Here is a 24,355-nt window from a genome sequence, read left to right as displayed (position 1 = left end):
TGAAGGTTGGAGGCAAAGCCTCAAAGGAAATTTTCCATGCTTTCCGAGCCCATCATACCAAAGTTGGGATTTAGAAACTCAAATAGGGTACGACTATTCTATCCAGTCTCCCTGACATCCTACAAGCGTTCGTTCATCATTATGAGAATGTCTTTGCTTCACAGGGAAATTTGGTTGCCTAGGAAGAAGCTCTCTGAAAATGCATCTCTATTACTCCCAATTGCCTTGTGGGGGAGCAACGTGCTTTCTATGAGCAACTTCTTTCCCTCAACGATCTTAAAGAGGCTGCCTTTTCTATGGCAGATGACAAGTCCCCTGGGTGTGATGGATTTCCCTATGAGTTTTACAAGCACCTCTGGGAGAAAATTGGCCTTGATCTACATAGAGTCTATCTTGAAGCATATCATTCTAAAAGCTTAGGAGCCATTATAAATAAAGGAAATATTAAATTCGTACCTAATGCTGGTGATCCAGAGGACATATGCAATTAGAGGCCCATCACCCTTCTGAATGTGGCTTATAAGATAATTGCCAAGGCACTCTATCTCAAAATTAGGCACATGCTGCCTCTAATTGTGCAGCCTAAGCAAACTGGCTTCATCAAATCCAAATACATTCTGGATAACATTATTGATGTCTAGGAAGGGATGGAATGGGCTCGCAAGTCCAAACAGAAGGCTATCTTTCTGAAGATAGATTTTGCCAAAGCATATGACCGCATTGAATGTCCCTTCATCCTAGCTATGCTCTAGGCCCTGGGATTTAGTCTCAACTTTATTCAATCCATGGAGATGCTTTTTGGTGATGTTAATGCTTGCATTACCATTAATAATTCACAGTCTGAGGCCTTTGGGCTCTTTTGCTCCACCAGGCAAGGTTGCCCTTTAGCTCCAGCGCTTTACGTTCTTGTTGCTGAAGGGTTTGGGTACCTGCTTGCTCATTCTGTTTCCTCAAGATTGGTTTGTGGCATTACCTTGCCTAATTCTACATCCCAACTTGTCAATGGTCATTTTGTTGATGATTCCTTCCTTACTCTTCTTGAAGAGGAGGAAAGCATCAACAATGCACTATCTTGTCTGAAGACTTTTTGTCAAGCCTCTGGCTTTGCCATTCAATGGCATAAAACGCTCTGCTACCGCCAGTCTTTTTCACCAACTCCACTCTGGCTTAGCCAGTTTGAGTGGAAATGGGTCACTCATGATGAAATTTTTCATACCTTTCAGGCTTCCCCTCTAGAGCTTTGGAATGTTATCCTCGCTAAGATTGCAAAAAAGCTTGATTACTAGATTACCAAGCCGCTTTCTTTTGCTAGTAAATTATAGATTTGTTCTAAGATTTCGGCGGCCACCCATGTTTATTATTCCTCCTAATGGGCTCCTTCCAAAGCTTCCTATCTTAAGCTGGAACGCCTACTCAGAGATTTCCTCTGGGCTTCTGGTTTTGATCATCATGGATTTCATAGAGTTGCTTGGGAATTTTGTTGCCTCTCGAAAGAATCTAGTTTTCTTGGTTTACTTTCCACTTATAAACAAGGCCTTGCACTTTGTGCCAAGTGGATCATTCGAGCTATTACTGGAGACGAAGCTTGGAAGATTCTGGTTCACCATTGCATTTCTTTTGGCTTCCCTATCAACAGACCTGCATGGAAGGGGATTGGTTTTCAAACCCTTCTCATCATGCATGATACTATTTTCATACAGGGCTGATTTTTTATCAAGAGCATCTAGAAAGCTTGGGAGGCTATCAAGCCTTGGCTTCATTGGGATGGGGATGACTTTCGTAATGGTCTCTCCTTGAATCAACAGAATATTTGGTGGTCTCCCCTATTTTCTATTCAAGGTAATCCTCTTGCTAAGACCCAAGGTGCTAGTGATTTTTTTTTTTTTCAAATGTGGCATCAAAACTGCCAAAGATCTCTTTTCCAAAGTCACTATGAGTTTCAAGACCTGGGAAGACATGCAGGTTTACTACCGCCTTGTCCGTGCAGATCGACAAACTTTTGACCTATTGCTTTCCTCCATCCTTGTACATTTGGTGCACAAGGTTGGAATTCAGTCTGGTCATCCTTGGTGGCAAGACTAGAAGTGGTATCCTAACACTCCTTTTGCCAACTACAAGCCCAATAAGGGATATTGATGGCTTTTGCCCCATCTTCTGATGGTAGACACGCTCAACAAGAGATGGCATTTGCAATCTTCGCTTTCTCAATGGTGAAAATGCTTCGATACCATCTGGTGCACTATTACTGAGCCCAAGATCGCCCACTTTTCTTGGTGCTTGGCCTTCCAAGGTCTTCCCCTGGGGCCTCGGCTCAAGCACATAGGGGTTCCTAATCCTAGATGCCCCTTTTGTGGTCAGCCTGAGTCCTTTCTGCATATTTTTTGGTTTTTTAAATGTGCACAGAATTACTGGCGCTAGATTCATGATTTTTTCAAGCCCTTTAGGCTCGAACCATTTTCATGGCACATGATCTTGCTGGGTGATTCCCCCAGAATTCCTAGAAAGTACTCCTAGATCTGGCATACATTCAGGATGGAAATCTTGTTTACTCTGTAGAAAGATAGAAATGTTGTTTTATTCACACATAGCTTTTTGGATGTTAACATTGCTATGTACACTAAAGCTTGTATTTGTAACAACGTTATTATGCAGATATAGGTGCAAGCTAACAAAGTTTCCTTGGAAGTTGCTCACCTGCAGGAGCTGATCAACCACTGGGGCAATTCCCCTTTCATTGTGGCTCGAGTACCTCTAGATGCTTGAGCAGACACCTCGATGCCTTGTGGCCGTCGACAACGGTGCCACTCCTCAGGCTGCCACTTGCACACTCCGCACTTGCAGGCTTCCCGCCACTGCTCTCCCAATGGTGGGGCTAGTAGCTGGAGGTGTCGCTCTACCTCTCCACCCCGTGGTGGCTCTGGCTGGTCCTCAACTCCTCCTCCTAGCACTCGTCAAGATAATCCTAGCAAATGGCCCCGCCTGGCGCTGGCGATCTCTCCTTTGTGGCCTGTGGTCAAAGATGCAGAGGCTGCCACTGATCCCCCTTCTGCTATTGCTCCTAATGATGTCTGGTCTATGCCCAGCCTGCCCCCCAATCCCACAAATGATTGGGGTTTCAATGACAAAGATGATCCTTCCCCCTCGGCTACCACTGCTTTGGCAGCCTGAGGTTGCTATATATGTTTTTTTTTAATGAATAGTTTCTTTTTTCGGTTGATGCCGTGTGTTTAGTTCCGGCTTAGGCCGCTTGAACTCTCTCGCGGGGTGATCTTATATCCCCCGACCCCTTTTTTGTGAATTGTATTCTAAGTTTTTTTTTATAAATAGAACAGGACTTTTCCTCAAAAAAAAAATCTTGGAACCTTTCTCTATTGCATGGAATTCTTATGGTTCCACATTTTGATTCATAAGGAAACTAACTAAAACTTTCACCATTTCAATAACTTCACCTATTTGTAACTCTAAATCATTACACCATTATACTATTGGCTTTAAAATATTTAGAAAATTTGTAAATCTTTGTATAAGGACAATGATGCATGAATATATTAAGGATAATTAAAGTCAAATGATAGTGAAAAAAGCATCAAAAAGTTAAATGACATTAAAAAATCAAAATGTTAAATGACATGGCATTTTGTCTTTTTGACATTTTGATTTTTAAATTTGTTTTCTCAAATTTTCTTTTTGAAATTTGTTTCTTGGGATTTTCTTTTTTCACATGTCACCAAAGAATACAAATAATCACAATATATATAGATAAATAGATTTAATAATATATAATGTTTCAATTTAATTAATTTAGGAAATTAAGATTATAAATAAATTATTTTTAGAAGTATTTGACCTAATTATCATAACAAAGACTTTTCTTTGAAGAAGATGGTGAACAAAGGTAGATTTGTGAATATTGATAGACCTGTAAACATTGGCAAAAATAAGAAACACAACATAAATGTGAATCAGGAAAAGAAAATTCAAGGAAACTCAAGTGAGCACAACATGTATATGCCCTTACTGGCAAGAAGATGTTTGAAACAAAGAACAAATAAATTACATACTTTAATAGTTTTGAAATTCCATCAAAGCTCTACGAAACAAGAGGAAAATCCATTGCCTAGGCCAAATGAAATCAAAATGATAGAAATGAAATTAAAAGTAACCTTGTCCTTTCATAGGGAGGCTTTGTACCAAAGAAAGGTGGAAAAATCAAGCTTCTCTTAGCGTTTGTTAATGAGGGGTCACCAAAAAGACCATGGCATAAAAAGGAATAAAGTTCCCAATTAGATGGATGGGCAGTGATGTAAAATCATTGGAACAAGGGAATATTGATAGTGACAAAGAATAGAATGAAAAATGTATAGGTAATCCCATTATTATAGATAAGTAAGAAATAGCATCTGGAGCTAACAAAAAACCTCTAAGAAATCCCAGAAGGGCTTCAAGGTCAGGGATTACACCCATCTCCATACAAGACATAATTTAGAGATGACATAATTGTTGAAAAGTTTCATAAATATTCCTTCTATTGTAACATCTGGGATGAATAATACTTATAATAATACTGAACTAGCAATTCCAAGGAAAATAATAAGCTGGGCATTGGGAAAAACCCTCGAAAAGGGTTTCTTTCAACTAGAAAGTTGAAATACCATGAGAAAGTGTAGAAAATCCTATCCCAAAAACCTTAGTTATAGAGAAGCTAGGATTTTCAAGCAACAATGCATGTCATGGTGGGAAGAGGGCAGATGACTACACTACACAATCCTTGAGTAATAAATATAAAGAGGGCTCGTGATATTATTGCAAGAAACATAGTTTAATCGTGGTTTGGGGAGGTCCCCCTTCTTTGATAAAAGTAATTTTTATTGCCTATCTAAAGCCTTCAACAACTACGTTTCTCTCCAATAAATTTATATATCTAGATTGTAAGGAAATTACTTTAAAAAATACATTAATGAATGGTCTTGTAGCTTTTTATGGAGGTCATTGTATCAAGTTTTTCAAATGGAAATCTAACTTTAATTTGGAAGAATTTGGCTCTAAACTTCTACCTGCTTGGGTTACAATAAAAAATCTCATGTTGAATTACGGGTATATACAAGATAATGGTGGGTCAAAAATTGGCGATGTGAAAAAACAATTATCCTGAAAATGTCCAATAGTGATTTGAACTTCACTCTAACTTTTTCTCCCCAATCCTAATAGCAATGCACAAAAAACTACCAAGGCTTATCGGGTATCAGATATATCGAATACCCTATATATTAGATACCCCATATATAAGGTAGGGTATTTGATATATTAGATGTCCAATATATCGAGTATCTGATATATTGGATACTAAAAAATGACACATAGTTTTTTTAAAAATTGAACATTATTTTCCCATATTTCTTTCGATAACAATAGCCTCCACCATCAAATATAGTAAACGATTTTGAATATACGATAACCCCAAGCCAACTTTCCACCCCATTTTGCATCCAACCACAAGTGAATTTGATTTTTATTGTTTTTCAGTTGATTTAATTATTTTTTAAAATGGTTTTAGTAATGAAAATGAATGTTTTTTAGTTTGATTTATAAATTGTTCATTCAAATTGAAATTCTATGCTCATTTGCATTATAAATAGGCATGGAAGACCCTAACCAACCTCCAAACAATCCCCTGCCAAATTGATCCTCAAAACAATCCACAACCACCTTTAAAAGAACCATTACCCCATCAAAACCCTCCTTGAATTCAAAATTTAATTCAAGAAAACTTAAATCAACTAAGGACTATTCAATAGACATATAAAACTATCCCTAATTTATCTCTCATGCTAACCACCCTTAATGATATTGTTGCTAATATTGAGACACTTACCAAGCAGCATGATGTAGCTCTTAATTGGCATGATGAGATGCACTACTAGTTTGATGATGGCTTGGATTATGATGGGGTTGTGGCCCTTAATATTACTAAAAAGAAACTATCCAACCTATTTTCCAGTCCCAAAATTGGTATATCAATTGACCCTAAGAAACCCAAATTTCCAATCAAACAATGTACTAATAAAGCCATTATAACTCTTTTTGGGGTCACTAGTGGATGGATTTTGACAAACCACCACACAATAATTTGGAGGTTCCCTTATATTTCTTGAGAAAATTATATGTTGAGTTTGTCAAAGGCCTTAAAGTTTATTATTGGAGCATGAGGCCCAACATGCATGTTGGAGGTCGAGCTCCACAAGATAGACTCAAGGCCAAGCAGAAGAAAGCCACCACATTTGTCCCCCCTCCTCATTGTGATATCCCTATCCCCCTCCTTCAGTGAAAAATCCTAATACCATCCCAAGGCTAGTGTGGAGTCTATCATAGTTATTCATCATTTGAGCAGTCTACTAGTCACCCAGACTAGGTCATTATTTCCTCCTTCTATTGATGATGTTAAGGCTAGTACATATGTCAGTTCCTCACATGTCTGTATGTTGCATACTTTTATTATGTGCAAGAATCTTTTTTTGGGTCCCATTATTGGTTTTGAGTTTCACTTTGAGGTTAGGGACGATGATACAACAGACATGGCTATAGAGACACACACAACTCCTACAAGAGAGGAGGGGCAGGAAGAGACATAGACTCCTTATGTTACAATAAGTCTATACATTTGGTTCCTTACATCATTTTCAATTTAAAATCAATATTTATATTTTAAAAATTTGACAAAATTCGTACTTATGTACATTATGTGATTCATTTATGTTCAATTGATGATAGAGGAAGAGATGAGAGAGATGGATACTATCACACTTTCAACCATTTCATTTGGCCCTAAGACCTCTAAGGCGTGTATTATTTTATTACTCGTTACTTTCCTATTTGATGTTGTATTTTGCATGATTTCTCATCTTCATTTTCTCTTGTAGGTTTCACCTGTCAATGAGGGACAATGTTAGGGGGTTGCACCACTAGCCATTGACAAGGGGAAGCTAATTATATGTTTTAAAGTTATTAAATACACAAACACACATTCTTGTCACTTTTTTATACTAATGAAACATTATTACATTTTTTATTTTATAGGGGACAACCTCTGATGATGCACTAACCCAAATTCATCATCGCATACCCCTAGGCATTTCAATTCACAACAAGAACCCTATAGTATGTATATTTATCATTTACTCATTACTTATCTTAATTTTCTTAGATTATAAATAAGTGACTATCATGATTGTAATAACAATATTTTTAACTCTTGTAGGAAACATGTGATGTGATGGAGGGGGATCAATAGGGCTTTGTATCTTTTCTCACCCAGTCGACATTTATGGATGTGAGATCACCCAAGGTAAATTATAATTTAAATTCTTGATTATGTTATTAGTTTATTATGTTATCATTAATAGTGTTATGAGTTAAGTAGTAGATCAATTTGACAACCATACAAAAAAAAAAGGTTAGAGGTGGTGAGGTGCCTATTTTGTCGAGGACATATGTGAGTATTCTTGACCAGTACAAGAAGGCATGGAGAGAGATAAATGAAGTTGCCTTCATTATTGATCAATATGCATTTGAATAAATTTATATTTGATATGTATAAATCATGTAAATTAACTAGACTAACTTGGATTTTGTCTTTGTTGTTCATACAAGATCTAGCAATTTTAGAGAGTGGATCAAAGAGGTTGCATTTTGACAATCCACCAATGGCCTAGGATATAGTAGTTGTTTATGGATGTCTTGGGGCTCATTTGGAGATGGCTTATGCCACATTTTATATATTAAATTTCATTTGGTAGGCTTATTTTGATGCTATGCACCATATTTTGTATATGGATGTACATTTTGACATACATTTGCATCATATTTGTATATAATTATATATTTTGATATATTATATTATTGTGAATTGTTGGGCATGTGTATTTGTATGGTGTATGGAATCTTGTTTATTTTAATTATGTTCACTGAAATCTTTTTAATTGGAATCTTGTTCATTATAATTTTGTACATGGTTTACAAAATATCATTCATTTTGATCTTATTCATGGCTTATGAAATTGATATCACAATAAGAGAAAGGAATTATACTCTTCCAAATATTTGATCAACCCCAAAACCAAAATCCCCCCTTAAGAAAAAAATAGCCAGAGCCAAGACAAGCACTTGAAATTTTTTAACATCCAACTGACTACAAACACAATGAACAAACAAAACAACAAGGGCTTTGAGTAACGAACCTTGAAAGATCGTTGCTCAAACTTTCTTAGTGCACCTTGTGGACACTTCGATGCATGGTGCTCATGAATGTTCTAGTGACTCCAAAGTTGAACTAGGGTTGTCACCAGGGTTCATGCACCCATCTAGCCTTAGAAACATTCCCCCAAGCATCCCCCAAAATCCAAGAGTTATTCCAAACTATCTAGTCATGTCATCTGATATTCCAGCTCCCCCTCCATCACCCCATCAACCAAGCTTCCAATCTTCCACCCCCATCACACTAGCTATTCTTGTCAATCCACCTCCACCTTCGACACACGAGTCTCCAAGGAATCTCCTAGAGGAAATACAAGAAAAGTTGCCTCCAACAGTCGATAAGCCATGTCATCTAATCTAACCATGTGAAGTAGTCAGTGATGAAGCTTCCCCATCTATAATATCACCTCCATCTCCCATAGCTATCATCCCCATACCATCCATCTAATTGCTTAAAATCCTTCCACTTCCCGCAAGCATCAAAATCCCACCACTTATCAAATCCCTCCAAATCCTATCCACATCGCCTCCAAGCATTTCCCAAATCTCTCGTAATGACCCTTATGCATCCATCTTCTACTCACCCATCTCCACTACTGAATCTCCCATCTATCCATCCGCTGCCTTTGAAGAATCCATCCCTTCACCTCCTATCGCACCATCCACTCCAAACCAATCCTATCAAGATCCTACCCAAAAGCATGTTGACATCCCCCAAAGCATAAATGAAGATATCATCGTACCATGTCTTCCATCCATAGTGCAATCACTATCTCCTCCATCTCCAAAACCTCAAGCCATATCTCCTCCACTACAAGATATCTTGTCATCCCACCAGCTACATCAAGATCCTATCCTTCCATCTCCCCCACTCCATGCTTCCATCTTACCACCTATCCAAGCTATTCCACCATCTATAATCTACCCTCTTGGTTCACTTACATTCATCCACGGTGGCCCTCTCTCAGCAGAAGAATTAAGAACAGTATCTCCCCATTGTAATACACCTAATAAATCACTTCTACCATTTTTTGCAAGCAAAAAGTTTCCTCAGCTTGTTCAAATGCTCAATCGATGGCATTATCAAGGTCAAGGTTTAGGACCACAAGAGCAAGGAATCAGAGAGCCTATTATTGCACAAAAAAATCTAGGATTTCATGGTCTTGGATATGTATCCAAAGGCTCACCATCTAAAGGTGTTGGTACACCACACCCCCAAACCAAGCCTATCTCCAAGCCCACCATGCCAACCTTCCATCACTCCTTCAAGAAATTTTATGTCATCCCCCCTCCACCATCTTTGCAACCCAAAACAATCTACCATATCCCCCCTTCATCCGCTAAATCCATTTTGGGTCCCTATGTCCCAAAATCTACCATCCTCCATCCTCCTATTGGCCATCATAAAAATCCTATTCCATCCATTCCTATGCAAGATCAACAAAGGCACATATCAAGGCACATCATCCATCATCATCCCCCTACACGCTCTCCCATATCCTCTCCATCTCAAAAAGCTTCTCCTAACCATCTTCCCAAAGCTTACCACAGCAATGTAAATGCCAACTTCAAAATGCATAAAGCTAAAAATCAACATCCTAGGCAATCATATGTCTATTCTAAAAGACATACTCCAAAAAGGAAAAATCCAATCAAAGAATGCAAAATAATGCAAACGCCTATGAAAAGAAAAACCAAAACCATGTGGATCCCAAAGAAAAAAGTTGAAACCCAATGCATAATGGCATCCGCCATTGCTAATCCCCCATCCAGTGACTCATGTCCCCCATCTCCTAACTCCATCTTGGGTTCCTATATCCCCAAGCACACTTCCACAAATCCTCCATCACGCCCGCATCTACCATCTATCCCCCATATGCTCTTTTCACACCCGTTCCAACATGTGCCAATGTTGCTCTTGCAAGCATCCCCATCTCATGCTCCTTTCCAGCATTTTCATCCCTCCATCTCCTACCATCAATCCCATCTAATCCGATCTATTCCATAATCACACATCCGGTGTACCAATAGCTAGCAACAAAATTGAACATTCCAACAGCCAGTGAAAAATCCCAAAAAAGCCAAAATAGCTGAAGAAAGCCAAAATCATTCCAGCTAAGTCCAAAGTCAAAAAGTCAAAAAAGAAAAGAAAAATAAAGCGTCCACTAGTGAAAACTTGGCAATTCAAGCACCTTGGACAAGTACCATGATGAAAACTTGGCAAACAAGCGTCATGCGTAATCCTGCCATCCCCAGCTTAGCCTATCACCCTCATGCTTTTGGTCATCTCTTGACATCCACCTCCATCTTCCAATCTATCCACCTATCCTCCATCCTCCAGCTTCCATCTCACACCATCCACTAATCTTATGTAGCTTCAACCAATCATCTCAGCTATCATCCATCTCCCTAGCCCCTTCAGCTTTTTCCATCCTAGCTTCAATCCTATCACATCCATCATAAGACCTCCTTCCGCATGTTATCTTCTAATTGGGGGCACTATATTCCTTGGAGATCTTGTCTTGTCCATCCTCCCTTGTTATTGGTATCTAGCTCTAGGCTATCCTCATGCAAACCCAATGCCATCTCTTTATATCCATCATAATCCTAGCTATCTACCATCCTATCCATCCATCTCACCCTACTCCTCTAGCTATCCTTGGTCACAAAATCTCTCCTCATCATTGGATGCATCCTTCCAAATCCATATCTTATGCTATCACCTCATCCTTAGCTTTTGCATCTTACACAAAATTGAGCTATCCCACTATCCTCTCATCCTGAGCTTTTTATCCATCTATATCATACCTATCATTGGTTCGTTAGCTTGTACCATATCTTGATTAGCCCGCTTGTAAATATCTTGGTCCATCAGCTTGTACATCCTCTTTAGCTTAATACCATTGTATCTATCCAGCGTTCGTGTTAGTTCGTCCTTGATCAGCATCTTGCACCCATCGCACATCTTGGTTAGCTATTCCAACGCATCCTTTAGCTAGATTTCCTATCATCAAAGTGTTATCTTTCTTAGTTCAGCTTGCTAGATGCATCACTCATCCAAATCCACCAGCTTCGGTGCTCTCCGATAGGTCCTTGCAGGATATAGCTTTCCTCATGTCTGATCTTGGTCCGTTAGTACCTTGTCCTACCCATCTCGTTGGCAAACGGCTCTCTTTTGGATTTTCACTTTCTTTTGATTTGGGATCTTCCCTTTTGGGTCTTGAAGTATCTTTTCCAAGCAATCTCCTTGTTCCCTCCTCAAGGTTGCCACGATCTTCCATATCATGGTATGCTACGAATGGGGCAATTAGAGCGTAAGGTCTTGATCAGGTCTTTCGTTTGTTTTTCTTTTCTGCTTGTGGGTTTCCAGTGTCATTTCCACGCTGCTTCCTCTAGGATTCATGTGTGATGCTGGGGCAATCCTTGTGTGTTTGTTTTGAGTTAGTTTGTCAGTCCTTTGGATGGTTGGTGAAAAGGCCTTGATGTTCTTGGTAACCTTGGCAATTAACCAATAGTCCTATAGCAAATCTAGTGCTCAACTACATGGTGGTACTTCTCTTTGAAGTATCCCCCCACTCAAAAAGCTTCAATGGTTTTCCTTCATCTCCATTATCCCCCATCCATATCTAGCATCCGTCTCTCCTACCCCAGCTTATGCATCAATATCTCTTTGAATCACTCATCACTCTTAGCTTTAGGGATCCACAATCCTAGTCTTAGGGATCCACCAATCCAAATCAATCCACCAAGCCTCATCTTTTGAGATCCACAATCCTAGTTCTAGGGATCTCCGAAACCCATCTTCCACCAATCTGACTCTTTGAAATCCTGTTGCATCAGCTTTATAATCCCCTCATCCATCTCCCCATCCTGGATTCCTTTTATAGCGCTCCGCTCCTTCATCCTCTGCAATCCCTGAGATCTTAAGCTTGCTTCCCCTTGTGCCTCTGATTCTCCCTTTATCATTCTCCCGTAGTGAGAGTTTGCGCTAACTAAACCTCTTCTCTTAAGCAAATCTGAGTCTTCTTGCTCATCTCAAATTTTTGTACTTTTCAAGAAGTTGTCGAGCCTCACTTTCTCTCCCCACCGCCTTCTTGAGGGGGCATCTCATAGTCCATTCTCTCCTCTTCTGCTCTAGCCTTGGGCATCTTATTTTCTTATCTTTGATGTCATGCCACTTGCGGCATCACATCAAAGAGGGGCAAAATGTAGACACCTAAAAAACCTTTAGAAAATAAAGTATTTTTATTTTCTGAAAAAGTCCTGATGACATCATCATTTATTAATTAATTATTTAATTAATTAATTAATTAATTTTTATGCCATTAAATCCCTTTATCTTAATTAAAAATATTTAATTAAGGAATCCCTCCCAAAAATGTTTAAATCTTATTTAAACATTATTTCCTTATTTATTAATTATTTAATTAATAAATTGACCAAAAAATCCAAAATAAATAAAAAATTTATTTTTTGCCCAAAACTTGGCCAATTTCCTTAAGACCACTAACCTCTTCCAAAATCTTCTAATCCTTCTTTAATTTTAATTAAAGGCTAATCCCATCATTTCCTACCCCTAATCCCAACTCAAAATATTTAATTAAGATTAAATATTAATCCTTATGTTTATTAAAAAAGTTTTAATAAATATCTCCTCAACCCAAACCCTTGAAATAAATAAAACTTTATTTATTTCCTAAAAATCTAATTTATCCTCATCCTAAGAAGTTCTAGACTCTTCTAGAAAGTCTTCATCCTCATCCTAGAAAATTCTAGACTATTCTAGAAAGTCTTTATCCTCATCCAAAGTCTAGACTCTTCTAGAAGATGTCTTTAAACCTAATCCTAATCCCCTCCTAACCTTTTCACATTCCCTAAACATGGGTTAAGAATTACTAACCCAAGCCAAAGTTAACAAATATCTCCTCCTTCACCCACCCTCATTAAATGCCATCCACTTGCCTATCCCTAAGCTAATCCTAAACCATCCTAATCCATCCTCTAATCATTTGCACAAGCCTAAACAAGCTCAAAACCTTCCTAATCAAGTCCAAGTCGAAATTTCTCTCATCACCCTCAAAATATCTCAACCATAAAACTTTATGAAGTCCACTAGGTCATAAATGACTCTTACAAGCCCTTTTATTGCTCTTACAAGTCATTATGAGGGTCTTTATGAAGATTTTATCCCTTGAGCCTCCTTTGTTGACTCATCCTTCCCCTTTCCTCCATCCTCTCACCATGTGACATGTGTCACTCCTTGATTGGCTGTAAGGAAGCACAATCCATGTGCTCTCCTCTCATGCAATCTAAGCCCTCCATGAGTTTTTCCCCATCCTTGCATCTTATCCCTCAATTCCTCAAGCCTCTTGCCTATAAATTGGATCCTTCCCCTTTGCAAAATAACACAATCCATGAAGTAAAGTTATAATGCTATTTTGAGAGCCAAATCCATACTAAAGCCATCTATCCACACCAAAAATCCACAATCATCCATTGAAGCCTTTGGAAGCATATTGAGCATACATCCTATCCATTTAGATAAAGCCAGTCAACAAGAGAGCTTCTCATTGAGAGAGCCCATTAATGGCTCATATTTTCAATTGAGAGCTCATCTTAGTCTATCTTGAAGTTTATGAATTTTGTTTAGTTTGTAGAAGCTTTATTTAAATTTGGTTTCTATTAGCATACTAACATTGCTCATATACACTAACAACACTGACAAAGCAATGCTACAATGAATGATTTGAAAGTTGCGCAGTGGTGTACCAATTCACTAGGAACACTACAAGATCTAGCATCAAGTGAGATCATTGTGCCAATTTCAAAAAAAAATTGGTTCCCCCAAAACTAGGAGAGGTTATCATAGACATTAATATCACAATCCTATAGCATATGACAATTCACCGATACCCCTCACGAGCTTTGAGTTACAACCCTTGGAAGATTGCTTCCCAAATGTGCTTAGTGCACCTTGGAGACGCTTTGGTTTAGGGTTGTCATGAACATTCTAGGCTCTTCATGGATGAAATAGTGGTGTCACTAAGGTTCACCCACCCATCTGGAGCTAACGGTATTGATGAAACAATGCTACAAATGAATGGTTCAAAAGTTGTGTAGTGGTGCACCAATTCATTGAGGAACACTGCAATATTTGACATCAAGTGAGATCATTGTGTCAATTTCAAAAAAATTGCATTCTCCCCAAACTAATATATGTTATTATAGGCATCAATATCACAATCCCATAGCATCTTAAATTTTGTTGATAGCCCTCACAAGCTCCAAGTTACGACTTTCAAAATATCACTTCCAAAATGTGCTTAGTGCACCTTTGAGATGCTTCAGTTTGGAGTGGTTGTGAATTTTCTAGGATCTCCATAGATGAAAAAGTGGTGTAACTAAGGCTAACCCACATCCAAAGCTAAAGACATTTAAAAAATAATGCCACAATGAATGGTTTGAAAGTTATGAAGTGCTGCACCAATTCACTAAGGAATATTGCAAGATTTGGCATCAAGCGAGATCGCTATGCCAATTTCAAATGAAATTGATTCTCCCAAAACTAAGAGAGGTTGTTGTAGACATAAATATCATGGTCTTGTAGCATTTTTTTTTTTGATAGTCCTCATTGTTGGAAATCTAATTAAAAAGATCATTGATGAAGAAGATTGATTGAAAGAGGGAGATTGTTGTTAAAAGAATGTTTTCAATCATTGTTTTGTCATTGATGTCAAACCTTCTATTTGTAGGATTAAAAATTTCTTATAAGATCCAAGTACTATCACTTAGTTGATTGATGAAGAGAGCACCTAAGGAAAAGGTTGAGTTATGGTTTTGTAATGAAGTGCAAGGATCAACTAAGACAATGGTTAAATGATGTATTGATAACATACTTGAAGATACAGAGGTTGGCCAAACTAAGAAACACTAGAAGTATAAGTTAGAACAAGGTTGAATGCAAAGCTTAAACTAAGTTCATCAGCAAGTGCCGAGCAAGCTAGTTGAAATCAAGCAAATTCTCAGTTGGAGCTGAGCAATTGCAAAATCTAGTGTGTGTCGAGTGAAGTTCAAGTGTCAAGAAAAGTAACAGGTGCTGAGTATCATAAAATCTTAATAGGTGTCAAGTAAACTTCAAGTTTTGAGCATCAATAAAACACAGTTGATGCCGAGTAATACAATATGTGCTGAGCACTAGAATTTCAATAGTGCTGAGCTACTGCATTATTGGAAATGTCAAAGATTTTCCAAATCTAAACTGACAAAGTTGTTATCTTGAATTTTGTGAACTAGATGGAGGATAAGGATGATGAGCTGGTGGCATAGAATTTTATGTAAACCATTTTTGAGTGAATTCAAGACGATTCTTGATGATGTTTCTAGAAGAAACAAAATATGGGTTAGATTCAATGAATCCTACCTAATCCATACGAATTGAAATTAAAGGAAGAATCAAGTGGGAAAAAGAATTTCAAGACTTCTATTTAAGGAGTTACAAACCAAGAAGCAAGAGTTGCTGGTGTGCCAAATTGCGAAGTGGTTGAAAGGGTGTCAAGGAGAAGACATCTAGGAGAAGGAAGAACAGAGTATAGAGACTCTACTTTGACAAGTGGCCAAAGAGAGATGATTACACTGGTACATTGAGCATGGAGACTCAAAGAGACTAAGCTTGAAAGGAGGGCAAGCGATTAGAGTTGCTGAGACTGAAAGCCAAGAAAAGATATGAGCTGAGAAGTGATCTGAAATCTGCAAGTTGAGTTGTATTCTGTAATCAGGTGAAAACCCCTTATTGTTACTGTCTAGCAATTGTATCAGTTAGGGTAGAAGAAAATCCTATGGACTTAGGTTGGTCTAACAACCATTTGTAAATCCTTTAACAAGGTGACATTCCAAATGAATGTTCTAAAGTCCTCTAACCAGGCCCACTTCTAACAGGGTGGTTAAATCCTTTAACCAGGTCACATTTATCAGTGTGTTGTAAGCCATTAACAGTGCAGGCTTTTCACAGGGCATCACTTCAAAAGAGTGAGAATTGAGTAGCATGTTACTGGTGGTTTTTCGCAAATTGGGTTTCCACGTAAATCACTATGTTATGTGTTGATCTTTTATGTGTTATGCTTGCATGTTGATTTATAATAACTTTCTAAATAGGAACGATAAAGCTGGGATGAATGAATAGTTTGATGGGCACACTTTAGTTGATGAAAAAGTTTTAATAGGACATTTTGGACCTTGAATGACTGATTCACCCCCCCCTCTCATTTATTCTAAAGCATTTCTAACAATTGGTATTAGAGCCATCTACTAATTTAGTTTCAAGGTACTAGAAGCAAGAAGATCAAAATGTCCAAGAGAGAAGTTCCCAAGCTCAATAAAGACAACTTTGTTGCATGGAAAAGTTTGATGAAATTGCACCTTGGATCAATAGGTGATTATGCAAAAACTTCAATTCAAATAGAACATGTAGACCCAACTAGACCTCTTATTGCAGATGATTTGAGGAAAAGAAAGGAACACAATCAAGCAATGCTGGAGATTGCCTCTGTGCTCAATTATGTTGAATTTGATGATATCAAAGAATGTGACACTACATTCAAGATGTGGAAAGCCTTATCAGATATCTATGGAGGAGATTGGAATGTCTAGAGAGCAAAGAGAGAAAGCCTCAGAGAAAAGTTTGATGACATGAAAATGGAGCAAGGTGAAAATGTTGCTCAATATGGATCTAGAATGAAAGAAGTGGTAAGTGCAATAAGAAGCCTGGGTGGTCAATTAGAAGAAGAGATTATCAACAATAAATACTTGAGAACCCTGCTCCCCATCTATGCTATTAGAGTTTCAGCCATTCAGGAGCTAAGGTGTGTACAAGGAAACACGCTAACCTTTGAAGGAATTGTGGGAAGACTTACTGCATTTGAATTGTCCAACTTTGATAACTATAGACCTGAGAACCTTGAATCTGCTTTCAAGGCCAAGATGACATTGAAAGACACTAAAGAGGTGATGTCAAGGAAGAAGAGTAGAAAAGGAAAAAATGAATCCAGTGATAGCAGCACAGATGAGGAAGATGTGGAACAATTGGAAGCATTACTAGCTAGAAGATTCCATAGAGGCAAAGGAAAATTCAAAGGTAAGCTACTTATCATTTGTTTTAATTGTAATAAGGTAGGTCATATTGCTGCAAGGTGTACACAGAAGAAGAACTACAAAGAAGGAAACAAGTACAAGAACAAAAGAGGAGATGACAACAGAGATTACAAGGACAAAGGCAAAAGATGCTACATTGTTGAAGAAGATTCTGATGAGAATGATGATGAAGTAGTCTATGTGGCCATGAAGGATGAATCAGATGAAAATGAAGCAACAACATTGGTAACCTGTGTAAACAAGAATGACAAGTGGATCATAGATAGTGGTTGCTCACATCACATGACAGGAGATAAAAGTAAGTTTATTACCTTTACTCAATATGATGGAAATAGTGTTAGATTTGGTAATGATGCTCCATGTCAAATCAAAGGAAAAGGCTCCATTAAACTTACAAATTTTTTTTGATGTGATAATACATACTATGTTGAAGGATTGAACTAATTTTTTTTGAGTGTATCACAGTTAAGCAATGTAGGTTGCAAAGTAAAATTTGGAAACAAAACTACTAAGATCTATGACATTGATGGAAATCTGATAGGAAAGGGTGCACAAATTAGAAGTAATCTATTTTACCTAGATATGGAAGATGCAACTTGTCTTGTTGTTAGACTTGATGATGGGTGATTATGGCATAAAAAGTTGTGTCATGTTAACTTTGACAATCTGATTAGCATCAACAAAAAGAAGAAAGTCAGAGGTTTGTCTAAACTGAAGAAGCCTGAAAATACAATGTGCAAACAATGTCAACTAGGGAAGATGACTAAGTCTAGTTTTAAAAGCAAAACATACACTTCCAAAGAAGTACTAGAGTTAGTCCATACAGACTTATGTGGTCCAATAAAAGTGCAAAGTGACCTAGGAGACAGATACATAATGCTATTTGTAGATGACTATTCCAGGATGATGACTATCATGTTCTTAAAGCAAAAATCTAATTCATTTCAAATGTTCAAGTGGTATTTGGCCAGAGTTGAGAAAGAAATAGGAAAGAGTCTAAAATGCTGAAGATCAGACAGAGGAGGAGAGTTTACATCAAAGAAATTTGAGATATTCTGCAATGACAAAGGTATCAAAAGGCAAACATCAGCACCAAGAACTCCACCTTAGAATGGTATTGCTGAAAGAAGGAATAGGTCAGTAATAGACTATCCTAGAACCTTGATGATGGAGAAAAATGTTGCTCTAAAGTACTAGAGAGAAGTTGTAAGTACTATTGTTTACACCCTGAATAGAGTCCAAGTCAAGAAAGGTACAAATACAACATCTTTTGAATTGTGGTATGGTCACTCACCTAATGTAAAACATTTCAAAGTCTTTGGTTGTAAATGCTATATTCTTAAAGATATTAGAAATGGCAAGTTTGATGCAAAAAGTGATGAAGGCATATTCTATGAATACTCCACTAGAAGCAAAGCATATAAGTGTTTGAATACTAACACTAACAAGATTGTGGAGAGTGCAAATGTGTATTTTGATGAGCATGCAGAAGTCCAAGTTGATGAGTCCAAGAAAGCAAAAGATTATAGATCTTTTGTATACTTCTATGAAGGAATGTCTGCCAATCAAATTGGGAATCAACAACAAATCTTAGTATCAACTGAGTCACAACCAGTGAATGTTGAGCTACATTCAGAAGCTGAGTTGTAGAATGAAGAAAATGCACATTTTGACTCTGAAAATAATATACATGAAAGAAATGATGAAGTACCAAATGAAGAAGACCAAAAAGACTCGGAAGCTAAAGGATCAAACATAGAAAGAAGGATAGAATCAAGGTTAGCCAATTATGTGAGAAGACATCATCCTATAGATCAAATCATTGGTAACAAGGATGCAAGACCAATGACAAGGAATAGACTAAGAAATGAATCATGCCTACTGAGCAAGGTTGAGCCCAAAATAGTGAGAGATGCTCTATAAGATTATGACTAGTATAAAGTTATGGAAGAAGAGATAGATTAGATTGAGAAGAACAAAATCTGGACCCTAGTTCCTAGACTAGCTGATAAGAATGTAATTGGTACCAAATGGGTGTATAGGAACAAACTTGATGAGATTGGTGAGATAACTAGAAATAAAGTCAGACTAGTTTGCAAAGGCTATGTACAAGAAGAAGGACTGGATTATGGAGAAACATTTGCCCCTGTTGCAAGAATGGAAGGAGTAAGAACATTGCTTGCATATGCTACTTACAAAGGTTTCAAAGTCTACCAAATGGATGTGAAGTCTACTTTTTTGAATGGTATGCTAGAAGAGGAAGTCTACATAGAACAACCAGAGGGAGTTGTTGATGACAACAACAAGGATATGGTTTGCAAACTACAGAAGACAATTTATGGTTTGAAGCAAGCACCTAGAGCATGGTATGAGAGACTACACAAATATCTTGTGAAGATAAGACTTGAAAGAATAGATGGCAACAACAATCTGTACATCAAAGCAGAAAAAGGTAAAGACATTTTGATATCTAAAATCTTTGTTGATGATATAATATTTGGAGGAAAATATGTTTTATGCAAAGATTTTGCTGATCAAATGAAACATGAGTTTGAAATGTCAATGTTTGGAGAAATCAAATTCTTTGTTGGATTGCAAGTACATCAATTGAAGCATGGAAATTTGTAACCCAATCAAAATACATCAAGGAGATACTCAAAAAGTTTGGATTAGAAGACTCAAAACCAGTTAGCACACCAATGGTGATAGTACATAAGTTATCAAAGAATGATGATTCAGTTAACGTGAATCAGACAATGTATAGATCAATGATTAGAAAATTTCAGTATGTTGTACATAGTAGACCAAACATTGCATTAGCTGTTGGAATAGTGGCAAGATTTTTTACAAATTTAAGAGAAAATCATCTGATGGCAGTAAAAAGAATACTGAGGTACCTAAAAGGAACTGATGACTTTGGTTTGTATTACAAGACGAGTGAAAAGTTTGAGGTAAGAACCTACACTGATGTAGATTGGGGAGGTAATATTGATGACAAAAAAAACACTAGTGGAGGAGCACTTTTCTTGGGAAAAAGATTAATTACATGGACCAACAAAAAATAAAGTTGTACCTCATAGTCCACTGCAGAAGCTAAATATGTTGTAGCTGCTATCAATTGCACTAATATTGTATGGATCAAACATTTGTTGCATGGAATGAAGGAAGAGGTAAATGAGCTGGTGATACTTTATTGTGATAATAAAAGTGCTATCAACATATCAAAGAACCCTGTAATGCATGCCAAAACCAAGTACATTGCAATCAAATATCACTATCTAAGAGAATTGGTGGAAGACAAACAAGTGAAGATGGAATATGTTAGCTCAAAGGAACAAATTACTGACATCTTCACAAAAGCACTACCTAAAGATGATTTTGTGTATCTTAGAGGTAAGTTAGGGTTGATACCCCTAGCCAAGGCTACTTAAGAAAAAGCAAGACTGCCCTGCATCAAATGAGTTGATTGATGAGATATTGATGCAAAGGATAATTACTTTAGGATTTATGCCTAAAGTAATCAAAGTGTAGAAGCTACAAAATTAGTCACAACCAAGGTGACAGAGGGAGAAATTGAGAGTACCTGCAAAAGCTACACTTACATATTAAGATTCTGAAACAATATGTCTTTGCATTGTTGTCAAAGAGGGAGAAATGTCAAGAAACTAATCAACAACATTTGATCAATACTTTGAGGGAGAAATAGGCTGATTAGAATAGAGAATAGTAGTAGATGAGCAATCCATACAGAGGAAGAAAAGAAAAAAAAGATACAACATCTAAGAGGGAGAAGTAGAAATGAAGCAATCATGATAGTAGATCAAAAGAGGGAGATGTGAAAACTGATGGTAACACAATTTTCTTTTTGGCATTTGACTTACTATTCTAACCTAGTTAGCATGTTGATAACTTGGTTAAATAGTTTAGTATGATGGTTGATCAGTTTGGTTTGCCATCAATGCCAAAGAGGGAGATTGTTGGAAATCTGATTGAAAAGATCATTGATGGAGAAGATTGATTGAAAGAGGGAGATTGTTGTTAAAAGAATATTTTCAATTGTGGTTTTGTCATTGATGTCAAACCTGCTACTTGTAGGAATGACAATTTCTTATAAGATCCATGTAATATCACTTAGTTGATTGATGAAGAGGATTTGATCAACAAGATGTAACAAGAGCACCTAAGGGAAAGGTTGAGTTATGGTTTTGTAATGAAGTGCACGAATTAGCTAAGACAATGGTTAAATGATGTATTGATAACATACTTGAAGATATAGAGGTTGACCACACTAAGAAAAACTATAAGTATAAGTTAGAACAAGGTTGAATGCAAAGCTTAAACTAAGTTCATCAGTGGGTTTCGAGCAAGCTAGTTGAAGCCGAGAAAATTCTCAGTTGGAGCTGAGAAAATGCAAAATCTAGTGTGTGCCGAGTGAAGTTCAAGTGCCGAGAAAAGAAATAGGTTTTGAGCATCAAAAAATATTAATAGGTGTCAAGTAAACTTCAGGTGCCGAGCATCAATAAAACACAGTTGATGCTGAGTAACACAGTATGTACCGAGCACCATAATTTCAATAGTACTGAGCTGATACACTATTGGAAATGTCAAAGATTCACCAAATCTGAGCTGATAAAGTTGTTATCTTGAATTTTTTGAACCAGATGGAGGATAAGGATGATGAGCTAGTGGCACAAAATTTTATGTAAACTATTTTTGAGTGAATTCAAGAGGATTCTTCATGATGTTTCTAGAAGAAACAAAATATGAGTTAGATTCAATGAATCCTACCTAATCCATACGAATTGAAATTAAAGGAGGGAAGAATCGAGTGGGAGAAGGAACTCCAAGACTTCTATTTAAGGAGTTACAGAACAAAAAGCAAGAGCTATTGGTGTGCCAAATTGCAAAGTGATTGAAAGGGTGTCAAGGAGAAGACATCAAGGAGAAGGAAGAACATAGTACATAGAGTTTGCTTCGATAGGTGGTCAGAGAGAGATGATTGCACTGGTACATTGGGCATGGAGACTCAAAGAGACTAAGCTTAAAAGGAGGGCAAGCTGTCAGAGTTGCAAAGACTAAAAGCTAGGCAAAGATATGAGGTGAGAAGTGATTTGAAATCTACAAGTTGATTTGTATTATGTAATAGGTCAAAACCCCTTATTGTTACTCTCTAGCAATTGTATCAGTCAGGGTAGAAGAAAATCTTATGGACTTAGGTTGGTCTAATAGCGATTTGTAAATCTTTTAACAGGGTGACATTCCAAGTGAATATTCTAAAGTCCTCTAACCAAGCCCACTTCTAACAGGGTGGTTAAATCCTTTAACCAGGTCACATTTAATAGTGTGTTGTAAGCCTTTAATAGGGCATCACTTTAGAAGAGTGAGAATTGAGTAGCATGTTACTAGTGATTTTTCCCAAATTGGGTTTCCATGTAAATCACTGTGTTATGTGTTGATCGTTTATGTGTTATGCTTGTGTGTTGATTTATAGTAACTTGTTGAATAGGAAAGATAAAGCTGGGATGAATGAATAGTTTGATGGGCACACTTTACTTGATGAAAAAGTTTGAATAAGAGATTTTGGAGCTTGAATAACTCTTAGTTATTCTAAAGCATTTCTAACACTCATGCACTCCAAGTTATGAACCTTAGAAGATCACTTCTAGAACACACTTAGTGCACCTTGGAGATGCTTGGTTCAGGGTGAATTAGATTATTCTAGGCTCTTAATGGATGAAACAATAGCATTACTAGGGTTCACCCATCCATTTAGAGCTAATGACGCTAATGAAATGTTGTTGCAATGAATGGTTTAATAGTTGTGCAATGGTGCCGCTCACCAATCTACCGAGAAACATTGCTAGATTTGGCATCAAGTGAGATCAATGTGCCAATTATTGATCTCAGATTAGTTTTGACAATTAAGTGTCAACAACCTTAAGTCATTTACTTAGTTCATGCCAAACTAGTAATGCATGTCAAGTATAATATGTAAATACAAGACCATGTTGAGTTGCAATGAGCGTCGAGCAGATAAACCATGTCGAGTGATTCAAGTGTCGAGTGAACAGTAGATGTCGAGTAGTTCAAGTGTCAAGCCAGAAGCAAAATTATAGTGTATGTCGAGCATCAATAACTACATATGCCGAATAACACAGATTAGACATATTTGTTTGTTGTGGCACAAACAACTATGTAAACTATTTTTCAACCGACATAAGGTTAGATTTCAATTTTTTAGAGATAAGAATGAATCTACATGTAGATTCCCTATGTAATTACATGCAGCCAATTAGAAAAAGGGAAGGTTTAAGCAGCAAAATGGATGATTCTCAACTATAGATTCATATCTAACCCTAAGACACCTCATTCTTCTTACGGAGGATGAAGCCCTAAACTTTTTATGAGAGAGAAGAGAGTTGAAAGCATTGTGAAGGTGTGAATGATCAAATTGAAGGTGCAAACAACATAGTTTGTGGAAGATTCAAGGTGACTTAGCAGTGAGAGTGAATTGCAGAATTAGTTAAGTGAAGAACAGAGGATAGAGTATTGTTATATCAGATCATGAAGGATCAATTAGACATTGAATAGAGGTGACTTGTTACTAGGAAAGCAAGTACCAATCGCAAGATCTATGCTGAGACATTTTGACAGGTGATTTCAGTTAAATATCTTGAGTGGAGTGGTCCTAATAGGCCTTATTAAATCCTTTAATAGGGTGACATTCCAAGTGATTGTTCAGAAGTCCTTTAACTAAGCACACTTCTAACAGGGTGTTGAAATCCTCTAACAAGGGTGGGAATTATTAGTCTTTGTAAGTCTTTAATAGTGCAGGCCTTTCATAAGGAAATTCATGTTCCACGGTCAAACCATTGTAACCTTAATTGGCTACACTTTATTACTACAGTAGTGAATATTTGTGGATGTTATCCCCACCCCAGTTTTGCCTTCTCCTTTG

This window comes from Cupressus sempervirens, chromosome 4 (genome assembly GCF_028749045.1).
Source record: "Cupressus sempervirens isolate cs-2001-9-10 chromosome 4, ASM2874904v1, whole genome shotgun sequence".
NCBI lineage: Eukaryota > Viridiplantae > Streptophyta > Pinopsida > Cupressales > Cupressaceae > Cupressus > Cupressus sempervirens.
This window is presented reverse-complemented; position numbering follows the sequence as displayed.